This window comes from Pavona decussata, unplaced genomic scaffold (assembly GCF_977016875.1).
Source record: "Pavona decussata unplaced genomic scaffold, jaPavDecu1.1 SCAFFOLD_34, whole genome shotgun sequence".
In the NCBI taxonomy this organism is placed as follows: Eukaryota; Metazoa; Cnidaria; class Anthozoa; order Scleractinia; family Agariciidae; genus Pavona; species Pavona decussata.
The window spans coordinates 21,145-34,456 of record NW_028145457.1 but is presented as its reverse complement, the minus strand read 5'-3'; the positions used below and the strand labels follow the sequence as shown (position 1 = coordinate 34,456).

The window sequence follows — 13,312 nt, the reverse complement described above, 5'->3', positions numbered from 1 at the left end:
TCACAGTACTGTAAAGAGTTCATCAGTGTGAAAATAACTCGTTCAGAGTTTTAGACTTTTCAAAAACACATTAATAATTCATAAGCCCATTGACCTATCAAATGGTCGATAAAACATCATGTGCAGTGGTTTTAAAACCTGATAAAACCTCCTCCTTATTAATGTACGGTGTTTCATGTTTTTCTCGTATGCTAATTTCCAACGTTCACAAAAGCATCATTGTTATGAACTCTCTTGACACACGCTTTTCTAGGAATGTTTTGAGGCCGTTCAAAACACTCCCAGCACGTGTTTTATCTGGTCTAAAACCACTCGCCTGCGTCTCGTGGTTTTAAATCCCGATAAAATACTGCTGCTCTTGTTTTAAACATTACCTAAACTACCCCCACTCCAGGCTTCAATGATTGCCTCATGTGACAAACTTCTCATGATCACCATGAAGCTGGATTGAATTGGATTGGTTAACTTTATTTCACGGGGTTTATTTGTGATCACTTTCTTTGCTGTAAAAGTTATAACTTCGAAAGAACGAGCATCGATTTTTCTGGGCCTGCTTCAAAGTAATATTCAGCTTTCAAAAAACCAGGACAGACGTTTCAACGCATATCTTCGAGAATGTTCACAACTGACAAGGTACATATAACAATTTGTGTTTTCAAAAGAGTTTCTAATTAAAGGGTCACTGTCACGGTCATTTTGCTGTATTTTGATCAAAACTGCTCAAGACTTTTTTTCTAAAATGAAATTGCTCTTAGAGTGCCAGGAAGAAAATATTAACGGATTTCAACGGAGAAGGACAAACTATGATCAGGTTTTTAGCGACTTCTCTATAATACACAAGATGAACTTGGAAAAATTGGCCAATTTTTTTAAGTTGCAATCCATTTCCATCCTAGCCACGAGTAGCCAAACATAATTATTACTCGTTTCGTTGCTCAAAAAGTAGGTTTGTTATTAACAAAACTGAACCATTATTTTGCCGATTCCATCGATTACAAATACGTTTTTTGGCTGTTCAAAGTGACACAAAAAATAGGTGACACTGCCCTTTTAAGTTCTCCTAATGTTCAATGCTATTCGATATGTGTTGCCGCAGATTGTGCTCCGGGATGAAAACTCGCTGCAAACGGTGGAGGAGCATTCAAAAACAACCGAATTCAGAGGTAAATAAAATAGTTATCAGAAGAAGAGCCGAAAAACTGCGTACTTTACTTTTAATTTAAAGGCTCAGTCATTTCCAAGCCGCATGACCAATCCCACGGGCATTCTTTGGATGTTTGTCATAATGGGGGTATTTCCCTTTTGAAGTCTACAAGTACCCCAATTACCCCAGGTGAGGGTTGGTGGGGGGTGGGGGGAGGGGCATCTCATTAATAATTGACTGAGCCGATAAGAGGATACACGAGTTTCATTTGGGCGCTCAGTAACGATATCAAATCGGTATGGCATGTTTTTTGTGGATGACAAGGGCAACATTTTCCCAAGAAGAAGGATGAATGTTAAGCATCGAAAAACTAATCCATTAGTTTAACTAATCCATTTACCGTTAAGTATAATATTCGTTTTATTTTCTTGAGTGGTTCAGTTATCTGACTGATGACTTATCAAAATGGTGGCGAAATCACTCGTCTCATTCACTTTCCCTGTACATGTTTTTGTTCTCATCAGATGCGCTGCCAAAGTCATCCAAAGTGCCAGCAATGTTGCCTGTTGCATTTTTGATGTTGGAAAGTATCGAAGAAGTTCCATATCCATATAACAACCTCGCTTGTTTTGGTTGTTTGTGTTGAACCACAATTTGAAACTTATAAATTTTCGCTGCCGTAGAAGAATTGGTTGATAGTCAATTAACACAAGTTTTATTTAAAAAATCCCAGGCATGTAATCAGATCTCTTCAATAATTGATGAAATAAAGAACCAAAAAAAATGAAATTATTACTGTATTTGTGTGATTTGTATGGGGGATCTGAGCTATATATGTGCTGATGTTATGGATATTACAAAATGTGTAAGGGTTATTGGCCTTGAACGAGGGGAATATATCACATATTTCCGAGGGACAGGTCAATAACATGCTTATCTTTTCGGTTGGTGAGGATTCCTAATAGAGACAAGGACCTTAAATAATTAAATGCTTATTTTATACCAGGTGGAAGTCAAATACATAACTTTTTTTAACGGCAGTAGTAGGCGGTGAGATTTCGGCCGTAAAGATGTTTTTCTCAACTTTTTTCTGAACTTTGGATTATTCACACAACAATTTGTATAAACAATTGCTTTTGTTTGCTGGTATGCGTGGTAAACATGTTTGTCACTCTTGCATAATCACTGCATTCAGTACGCTACACGTGGTTGAGCGGCTGCTGTTAAATTTTGGAAATAGTGTGCAGACGGCTATCGTTCCGTGTGGAAACAACGATGAGCGATTGTTAAGATGAAGTCTTTTTAACCGAAAACTTCTTACACTGTCTTTGCTGAACGGATTAGTGGTCGTATTCCGGCAAATGTAAAGAAAGCTACCAGTGGGACAGTACGAGTATGGAATGAGTGGTCGCCGATGAAAGAACCTCCCTTCCAACTAGTAGTCGACAAGAAGATGAGTTTGAGTTTGTTGTTGCGCCTGTTATTGAAGCACTAGTAGTAGTAGTAGTAGTAGTAGTAGTAGTAGTAGTAGTAGTAGTAGTAGTAGGGGTAAAAGTTATGTTGTTCATTTTTTCTTTAATAATAAACGATTAAGAACTTGTTGAAATGTTTGAAATTACTAAATAAGGGGAATAAGTCAAGCAATATATGGCGAGAGGGGGGGGGGGGAACCCCTCGTTATAATTCCCTCGTCCGTTGTTATCAGCTATTGTTTTCAGCCCCGCCCTCCCTTTTTACAACCAAAGCCGCACCCAGATTTTCAGACAGTTAATAATTGACAGGGGCTATTGAATATATTCAACCGAAAAAACAAAGGAAAGCGAGCCAACTGAAAAATAAGCAAAGAAATGCGCACAAGCTTTGATCGGTCGAATAGAGTTCATATATTCGTATTTGCATACAGTCCCGCTTGATTGTGGGAAATTCACGGGCTCATTAAGAACTGGTTTCACATACACTGCAAGCCCGTAAACTGGTTTTTGTCTGGGTAGGATCGTTTTCTTTTCAGCTTTTTAATTTTTTTAGCTTCTTCAATGATGTACACTGATTACCGTATTTATTCGATTAACGGCTGGGTGCTTATTCTATTTTGGTCCCATAAGGGTGAGCGCTTATTCTCGCGAGGGTGGTGGGCGCTTATTATTTTCCCAACATTTTCAGTAAGCGAGGACATTTTAAGAGAACAACAAAACAAGGGATAACAAGTTTATTTCGCTTCAACAAGACAAAAACTCAGTGCAAAAGCTAACACCAACAGGCCGAAAACAATATAAAAGGGATATTGACTACCGTCTTTTAAAACCAATTTTGCAACACACGTGACGTTCCTCTTACATCACGCTGGGGTAGTACAGAGATGACTCAAATCCTACACACTTTACAACACAACAAATAGACAACATTGCTAGAATTACAATTAGTTTTAGTTTTAGTTGACTCGAAACTGTCCCCTATGGTAAGATGCACACAGACCTGACATCGTCTACCTCCACATTTAACAGTTCCCGGTGGTTTGCACCCTTGAGAACGTAAAGGTTTAAGTTTCGCGTGTACAAGATGTCTCCTAGACTTTTGGGTCTCCCGTGACAATAAAAAGTTTGACATTTTGACACATTTTGGAAAAAATAGGCGGCATGAGGTGTTTAAGAAAACGATTACATGCTCTTCTTCTTTATCTGTTTTTCTCTCCTTCAGTCGCCCTCGTTTTCGTCCCCTCGCCCTGTCCTTCGCGCTTCTCTCTAGGAACATTGAACAGGCTAGCAGTGCGCGCTCTAGAAATCGCATGCGACAGTATTAAGCAACAGTTGTACCGTCTAAATCGGCCTTAACTTGCCCTTAATATCTCCGAGAAATATGTAACGTTGACAGAAACAAAACAATTCCAGAAAAAAAGATAAATAAAAATAAGACATCTGAAACTGGTAACTATAATTTTACAAATTCGTTTTACTGGGCAAAAGTATCCAGGCTTTGTACACGTCTCTTGAAATCAGAAAAAGTACTGTTCCTTAACTTTTCAGGAAGAGCATTCCATTGCTTGGCGGAAAACACATGAAAAGGAGCATAGCCCATAGGTAGTAGTTCTACACTTGCTAAGGGACAATACGTTTCTACTACGCAAATCTTAGCTTGCACAGCTTGAATTGAAGTAAACATATTTCACATATAGGTGGGAAACTGACTGAAAAATAAGCCCTTGTAAAATAATACAAAAATAATTGCAATGTGCTTATTATACAGCAAAGTCATTTCAACCTTGCTAAGCAATTCAAGGTCCTGTATTCAAAAGTGTAATTATTAACCCTTTCACCGCTAAAGGCGACTAATCTCGCCGTTTTAGAGGCTACCACTTTCAAGATTGGCCACGTTCTCAAATCCAGCAATCTGGTTATTATGGTCTACTAATAGCGTCAATTAGTAAGTGTTTTAGGCTTTAAGAGCCAATAAACTGAGTTTATCCTCCGTTTGCCGTTCCATATCAACATTTATTTTCAAGCAAAACCAAAAATGCCCGTTTTCTGCGGCATCGAGGAAAGCTGAAAAACACACATCTTTGCTTCCAATTTTTTAATTCAAAATCTCATTTTAAAACCAAAATTTCTTCATGACAGCAAACTTTAATCTCATGACTAAGCATTTATCTCCAATTTTGCCTCTCACTCGTACAGCTGTTTGAACATCACTGAGCCATTTGATTCGAGCCACTGTCCAGAGTCATGCGCACTGTAAAAGATATTATCTTACCTCGAGATATCGTCTTTTACTCAACACACCGTGCTCGCCGGACGTGTTCCTTCGCGCTCTGCAAATTACCGCCATTAGCATGAGTCAGACTCCTCAAGCACCAGGAGCGAGCGTCGCCACCATTTTGGCCGCAAACCCTACACCCCCTCCTGGGTCAGCCACCACCACCACAACGCCTGCAGCGTCGACAACTGCAACAGTGTCGGCCTAACAAACTGATCAAGGAGCCGCGGGCCCTTCAGCTCCGTCGGTGAGCCATTCAAAAGCCTCTTATAAGGTTAGCCTGTCTTTACTTACAGCACGCACAGTAGTTAGTGGTTTTGCAACTATAATGGCCTTTCGGTCCATTCTGATATGTTTTTGCGCCCCGAATTACCAGGGCAGGTCTTTTTACTGTGCCACCCTTTCTCTGTGGGATACCCTTTGGGTGTTAATTCAGTCAGCTAACTGTGTGGTTTCGTTTCTCGCCTTACTATGTCCCATTGCACAGTTTTCTCTTGGTTACACCCATTATCTCATTGTGCCGCGTTCGGATTTTAGTTGTGTGCAGCAATGCCTTTGCTGCTCTAGCTTATTTTCTTATCAGTACGTGCTTATCATAGCTGGATATCATTGTGCCGCGTTCGGGTTTTAGTTGCGTGCAGCGATGCCTTGCTGCTCTAGCTTAGTTTCTTATCAGTACGCGATTATCATGCCTGGATATCTGTACCCCAGTCCATATGGTTTACTAAGCATCTTATTGACAAGTTCGTGTCTTGTTTTTTCTATGTCGACCGGCATCATCTAATTTGCCATTCCCAGTCTTTTGGCCTCTGCAGTTTAGTAGGGTTGTACACAAATTCATGTTATCATTTTCTGAGAGCTGTCAATTTGGGTTTTGTTGTGCGACCATCACAGAAAACTGTCGTGTGATGTATTGTGCCACCAACACAGAAAACTGGCGTGTGACGTATTGTGCGACCAACACAGAAAACTGGCGTGTTATAAAACGTGCATGTGATACAGTTAGTATCGTGTGACTAAGATAGACCACCGCGTGTGGTAACGTGTCATGATTGTGTCCCCTATCGTGCGACCAACACAAAACTGGCTTGGATCGCTGCACAGTTTAATTCAGTGCTCAAAATGTAGCTACCACACAGAGAGCCGCCATGCATCGTGCTATAAAGGTTACACTAATGTGCGACCGAGAGAGCGGAAGTCTGGTTTGCACCTACCCCACTGACAGGGACATTGCCGAGGCGGACTTATTGAAACCGTTTGTTTTTTCGCAAGCTATTTTGGCGGGTATTCCCTTGCTTACCTGGAAAAATTGAGTACATCAATTCGTGAAGCGTGATATCGCTAGATTTAAGAGCACCTCCGATAGGAAGGAATTTCCTGTTAGCATGTTCCGTGTTATAAAGTAATGTCTTACACATCTGTTTGATTTGTTATCTGTTTTCTTATTTCCTGTCATTCCGTTTACACTCAGGAACTTGTCGGCCTGGTAAAAGAGCTGAAAGGGGAGATAAGTTCTCTGAAAGGGACCGACCACACAAGGAGGTTCAGCCGTATGCGTGACGAACGTAAAGTCTATTGTCACGCCATCGATTTCAACGAAACAGTTGCCCTGAACAAACTACGGGCCACTTTAGACGAGGCACGCTTGTCAAAGGCGGACGACACAGCACAACTGTCAGCTCTATGGGACAGACTCGCCTTTGCTAAACAAGCTGGTCGCCAGGTCGACCTACGTGCCACCATCTTTGCCTGTTTGGCATCTGAAGCTGAGCGAGAGGCCGACAAACTTGTCCGTCGATACGAACAGCGATCCACCTCCAGGCAACCAGTGCAGTTTCGTGGGGAACGCTATCGAAGGTCCCAAGGTTTCAGACGCGACATGACTGACCGCCGCAGGGGTGCATCTAGAGACAAATGTTTTGCTTGTGGCGAAGCTGGCCACTTCGCCCGTGATTGCCGTAAACGGCGCGAGCAACCACCCCCCAAAAAGCCGCGCACAGATTGAATAATAAAGCTTGGTTATGTATTCAGTTAATTACCTGTGTACTTCTCTCTACGTTGTCCTAGTTTCCATGACACACGCTGTCTTACATTATCTTTCGTCTGTTCAAGTTCAGTTGACCGATTCATCCGGGCTTAGATCTACTGTCTGGTAATCAAACCTTCAGCTGCTTGTATTCAAGTGGCGGGATGAGTCGGTCCTCCCTTTCCTAGGAGCTTTTTGTCACGCGTCCTTTGTCCTTTTTCTTTAGAACCCGGCCATCCCCAAATGGGAACTGGATTGCGATTTTCGTCCCTTAGAGGCTGAACGACGTTTTCAGCAGTGCGAACTACGCTTTACGAAATGGCCCTTTGGGAAGGGAGGACCGAGCTACTCATCCGCCGAGCCATCGATTGATGCGGTAGTAAGCGGCGCCATAAATGCCTCCGCTGCAGATGTCTGGGTACGGGACCCTGAAGTGTTTATGGCGGGGGAACCCCATCGTCACCTTGCCATTTGGGATCGGTTAACCCAGGATCATCCCCAGAGGGACTTGATCCTTGGATAGTTAAAAAATGGAATCTCATTTAAACAGTTCATCATCCCCTTCAAAGGGAATTATCGTCAAGAACAATTCAATCACTGTTCCCCCCCCCCCCCCCCCAATAAGTACTATTCGAACAATAAAAAGTGCAAAACTTTATCGCGATATAATCTCGAGAGAGATTGAACAAAAGATAGCCATGGGGGCTATAAAAGTGTGGGGCAGAGTAGGAGAGAGCCCTCCGCCAGCTGTTGTCATGCCTCTCAGTATTGAGCCTTCCGAGCCTCGTTTAGTTCATAATCAACAGTATCTTAATTGTTTTATGCGTCATTGCCCTTTCTCCCTGGACCAAGTGGTTAATTTACCACGCTATTTGTCTCGTGACTCTTATCACACCAAACTAGACGATAAATCGGGTTTTGACCATTTTCTCCTATCCCCGGATAGCTTGCCCTACATGGGTGCCGAGTGGGGAGGCTGGTGGCTCGTGTGGCGAACGCTTCCCCAGGGATGGAAAGAAAGTCCCTATATTTACCAAACATTGGGTCAGGTGGCAACGCATGCGTTGAGAAATTATGGCATCCCATGCTCTCAGTACATGGACGATCGTCACCTTGGCGAGTTATGGGGGTCAAAGTGTAGGCGAGCTTCAAGTTTCGAGGCAGCGAACTGTGCCTTCTTCGTGGCTGCAACCCTTTTAACCCAGCTAGGATACTTCAGTTGCACATCTCCAAATGTGTTCATATCCCTACGCAGCGGTTAATATTCCTGGGGCACCTGGTTGACACTATACGTCAAACTTTCTCTATTCCAGAGGATAAAAAGGAGAAGTTCATCGCTCTGCGGGAAGAAATCTTGTCCCTTGAGCGGGTCACTCTAAACATGTTGCAACGTTTTCAGGGTAAATGCATATTTCTTACCCTCATGGTTCCCGCAGCACAGCTGTATACTCGGGTGGTCGCCCGGGCGATTTCACGTTGTCAAAGGCTAGGGGTGCCGATAAAACTCGAGGGAGATTTACGCGCAGAAATTCTTCACTGGCGTTTCCTGGACTCATGGACGGGGTGTGTCCCTTGGCGCGCCGAAGAACACAAAGTTGTAAAACTCCTAGGGTCCCACGCCTCACAATCTCGCTGGGGTGCAACTTTATCTCTTCCTGGAGGGGTAGAGACTACTGGCGACTATTTCAGTGAAGATCTAGGACACAAAGATATTGCTGTTAAAGAAGCCTTCGCCTTGCTCAGTGCCCTTCAAACCTTTTCCTCGCACTTAGAGAACGCACGGGTGGACATGTTGGTTGACAATAAAGTACTCTATCATGCATGGCTGCGAGAGGGTTGTAGAAATCAAGGCGTAAACTCCGTTCTAAAGCAAATCTTTGAGACCACCCTCCGCCTTAACATAGCTCTTCACGTAGAGTGGGTACCGAGTGCCTTAAACCCCGCAGATCAACCCTCAAGGGAGTGGTCAGACGCTGACGTCATGCTGGCTCCAAATTTCTGGGAACGCGTGGAACCTCTCGCTGGCCCCCACTCTATTGACCTCTCTAACAGTCAGTGTCTTCGCCACTACACCCCTCACCCCACCGCTTTGTCCACCGGGGTAAATTTCTTTGCACACAACCCACGCCTTGATGAGCAGGGAAGGGAGGAAAACGGTTACTTATTCCCTCCTATATATCTTATTGGCTCTGCAATTCAACACCTGTTATCCTCAAAGGCGAAGGCAACCATTCTCGTCCCAGGTATCATTCCCAGACCATATTGGTGGCCCGTACTCTGTCGGTGCGCGAACGAGCGGCACTTACTAGGCAAAAAGGGGAACCACGAGGTTCTGCTCTGGCCATCTAAGCAACACGGGTTTCATCAACCACGCCAACTCCCGTTGCCATGGGATTTATGGCTTTTTCTTATAAGAGGAGATAACCAATAACCAATTTGGCCTTTCTTTCCTTCAGCCTGAACTCCAGACATACATGCTCTGGAAACCTGTTATCCAAACGGAATGTTCTCGCTGCTTTGCGCCAAACGACCTACATTACCTCTTCTGTCAACAATGTGGCACACCACGACAGCCAGATACCCCTCCCAACAAGGACAACCAGATGTCTGTTATTGACCAGTGTCCCCTTGCGGCACGCTGGGAGACCTTAGAACACAACCTTGCATCCTCTAAGTATAGACGGAAGCGCAGTGCCCTGGAGATTGAATTTACCTCTTTCCTTGGGAGGTCATCTCCGCCAAAATCCCTCAACAGCGTGTCTCCAAGAGACATTATATATTTTTTTGATTTGGAAGGACAAGGATTCAAAGACTAAAGTTCACCGGGAGAGTTGCCCCTTTCAAGGGAGGGCCTCAAAAACCACGTCTTCCTGCAGCTGCCCTCGTCGTCTTGCTTTTAAAACGGTTGACTCCTACATAGGTCAGTTGCGAGCCATCCTACGTGATCATCTGGAGACCACCGACACCACCATTTCAGTTACCATCACGCTTAACCCCGCAGCACACCCCGCGGTGAAACGCTACCTCAAAGCGGTGACGGAAGAACAGTTACGTGCGCGAGCCATCCCGAAACAAGCAGAACCACTCTTTATTGGTGACTTAGTAGCCCTTTGCAAAGTGATCAACGGAAAACTGCATACAGCCAGTACTGACCCTATCCACCTCTACATTCTTGCAAGAGACTCAGCCTATTTCAAGCTACATTTCTTTTCTGGTGACCGCCCTTCAGATCTCGCCAACATCAAGGCAGCCGAAATTTTACGATTCCCCAACGACAAGGGAATACTGTTTAATCATATTTTCGGGAAAACTCTCCGGTCCGGCGATTCCAGGGTTTTTGCCGTAGCGAGGCATCCAAACCCCACCATTTGCCCTGTTAAGGCGTTGGACGACTACATTTCTATATGTACGGCGATTAAGGTCTCTGTTCATAGCGGCCCTCTGTTCCGTGCCACGCGTGGCAACGCCGTTCTCATCGACCCTTTTTCCACGGATGCTGCTGAAGCCCGTTTAAAGAGCTACCTACAAGCAGCGGGTCTCTCCAACAAGACCCTCTATAGTTTTCGCTGCGGGGGGGCCATTACCATGGCTGTTACGGGGTGTGCCTTGGACGACATCGTAGAGCATGTGGGATGGAAATCTCACCGCATGGCTAAATATTACCTGCAGCTTCACAAGTCGCTCCAAACCGACTCAGTTGCGGCACGGATGTCCCTGGCTACCCCAGACACATCCTCACGTTATGACGAGCTCAATCAGCTTCACGGTTTTGAACCTGCCTTCCCCCCTCATCTGTCAAGCGCGGCCTCTCCGCCACTACGCAAGTCACCCAGAAAGCGGAACATTTAGCATGTAATCTGAGTAACCTCATTAAACACGATTGTTACATCTACTCCCACCTCGTGGTTATTTCCCGGGATCTTCGAGGGTTGGGAATGGGATTGGGTTTGGCATAGGACCTAGTTAGGAGGGAGTGCGAATCCAGTAGTACCTGCTTACGGGTTTTCGCCCGATCTTTTACTGTAAGCATGGGTTGGGATATAGTACTGTCCCGAGTCATGCGCACTGTAAAAGATATTATCTTACCTCGAGATATCGTCTTTTACTCAACTCATTGGTAGCAGCCGAAGGTGTACTTGAGCTTTCGAAGCTTCGCTGGGCTATGGGGCATAACCTGGGCTTACGAACCCCACCCGCCCATCCCTATGTCCCGACCCTTGTCTCACTCACCTTTTGCCCTTCTACGGGTTTTCGCCCTATCTTTTACTGTAAGCATGGGTTGGTATATAGTACTTTTCAAAGCCCGTGATTTCCCCTTTGCCGTCCGAGTTGCATTCTGGGTAATTTCGATACAACGACGAAATGGAAGTCCCGCCATCTAAATTCTGTAGTTTTTTTTATGAGTGTCAAGCCACGCGGTCCTACTGGCAAAATATCGCACACATCGTTTTCTACATTGAGTGAGTCTTGTGAGTTGCAAGTCAAATCTCGCCCAAATTGTCTTGGTAGGTCCAAGAATCCAGCCACAGAACGGCCAGAGAGACAACTTCACTCGTGAGCCACCATGACTCAATAGAACACTTTTGGCGTCACAGTCCTTACGTAATCATCTCTTACCTCTGGATTCTTTCAGAGGATTGCCTCTACTCTCTATTCCAGCTTTATGATGCCAGCCTGGGAGCTTCTGCCAAGGAAAACGGCCCGAAAGTACACTTATAAACCGACTACTTACCGATTAGAATGTGTTTGTAACAACAACAGTTCAAATAGGTGACGTCACAAAAAAACTTGAGTCCTCGTTATTGAAGAGCAGCGAACATTTCAAAGGAGATCTTCATATAGGACAACTAAATCCGTTTTGGTCATCTCCATCGAGATAATTGTCCAGAGAGTCCAAGAAATTTGGCAGTGAAAGAGTTAAGGCAACCAAAGTTTTTCACATGTATCTAGTTTCATTGGGCAAGGAATAAGCAAATAACAAAGTTTAGACAAAATCCAAAATACATGTATCATTACATTCACCTGTTCCATTCATGAGTTGGCGCACAACTAGCGCTTTGATTACACGATTAAACTTCTATTAGATATGCAGCTTTCGTGTGTGGAATGCTGGCAACAAAATCTCTGTTGAATGTTTCATTCCAAACAGAAGAGTAAGTGAAAATACCCTATCACTCCAGGCTATATTTCAGGCTTTCTGTTTGCGGTTTTTTTTTGTTTTTGTTTCCGCGGAGGTGTATAGAAATCATGGAACACCCGTTTTACACCAAATTCAGGACAGGACAAATTATCTGTTAATCATAAGTAAAAATAACCAGCTCAAACTACAACAGCGAACTGAAGCAAATAGTCTTCTTATATCAGCAGAAAATAAAAATTGATCGGTATCATTGTGAGACAATTGCGTAACGAAAGAAGTGTGTCAATTCATGTTTTTTTGTAACATTCTTCCAACTAGAAAATGGCTTATTTCTACGCTTCGTAACTAGTAATAAGTCCCAAGAACCAAATAAAGCAAACTAAATGCGTAGTAAAAATTTTTCATCGCTGACAATCGTACCATTTAACAATTTTTAATATCGATCACGCGATTGGATTTATGCAAGTCCAAAGGCTACATTTTCAAAGTCGATCACGCGATTTAACATGTTGCTACATGTACAGGTTGTTAAACGGATTAGAGCTAGGGGTTCAATTCCGTTCATCAGCTGCATTTTCAACGTCGATCACGCATTTCAGCCTTCGAAAACTGCGGCTAACATACTCAACTAACATCGCATCTTACAAACACCAACTGACTGCCTCAGAATATCTAGTGTTGTTGAATGGTTTAATCAGGGATTGAACATTGCCACTGTGAATTATATATATCACGTCTTACAGTACTGTAAAGAGTTCATCAGTGTGAAAATAACTCGTTCAGAGTTTTAGACTTTTCAAAAACACATTAATAATTCATAAGCCCATTGACCTATCAAATGGTCGATAAAATATCATGTGCAGTGGTTTTAAAACCCGATAAAACCTCCTTCTTATTAATGTACGGTGTTTCACGTTTTTCTCGTATGCTAATTTCCAACGTTCACAAAAGCATCATTGTTATGGACTCTCTGGACACACGCTTTTCTAGGAATATTTTGAGGCCGTTCAAAACAGTCCCAGCACGTGTTTTATCGGGTCTAAAACCACTCGCCTGCGTCTCGTGGTTTTAAATCCCGATAAAATACTGCTGCTCTTGTTTTAAACATTACCTAAACCACCCCCACTCCAGGGTTCAATGATTGCCTCATATGACAAACTTCTCATAATCACGATGAAGCTGGATTGAATTGGATTGGTTAACTTTATTTCATGGGGTTTATTTGTGATCACTTTCTTTGCTATAAAAGTTATAA

The 13,312-nt window shown here is 43.6% G+C and overlaps 1 long non-coding RNA gene across 2 annotated transcripts in view; it reads left to right on the top strand.

Annotated features, from left to right (window-relative positions):
* LOC146484268 (uncharacterized) overlaps positions 1 to 1,936 on the top strand; it is a 38,873-nt gene extending 36,937 nt beyond the window's left edge. Inside the window, exons 1-3 of one of the 2 annotated variants that reach the window (XR_014863643.1) lie at positions 478 to 633; positions 1,097 to 1,163; positions 1,669 to 1,936. This is a non-coding gene — a long non-coding RNA (uncharacterized LOC146484268). Of the gene's footprint in view, positions 1 to 477; positions 634 to 1,096; positions 1,164 to 1,668 lie in introns of those variants that run through there. The other variant, XR_014863641.1, reaches the window with a different exon arrangement.
* The last annotated feature ends 11,376 nt before the right edge of the window (positions 1,937 to 13,312 follow it).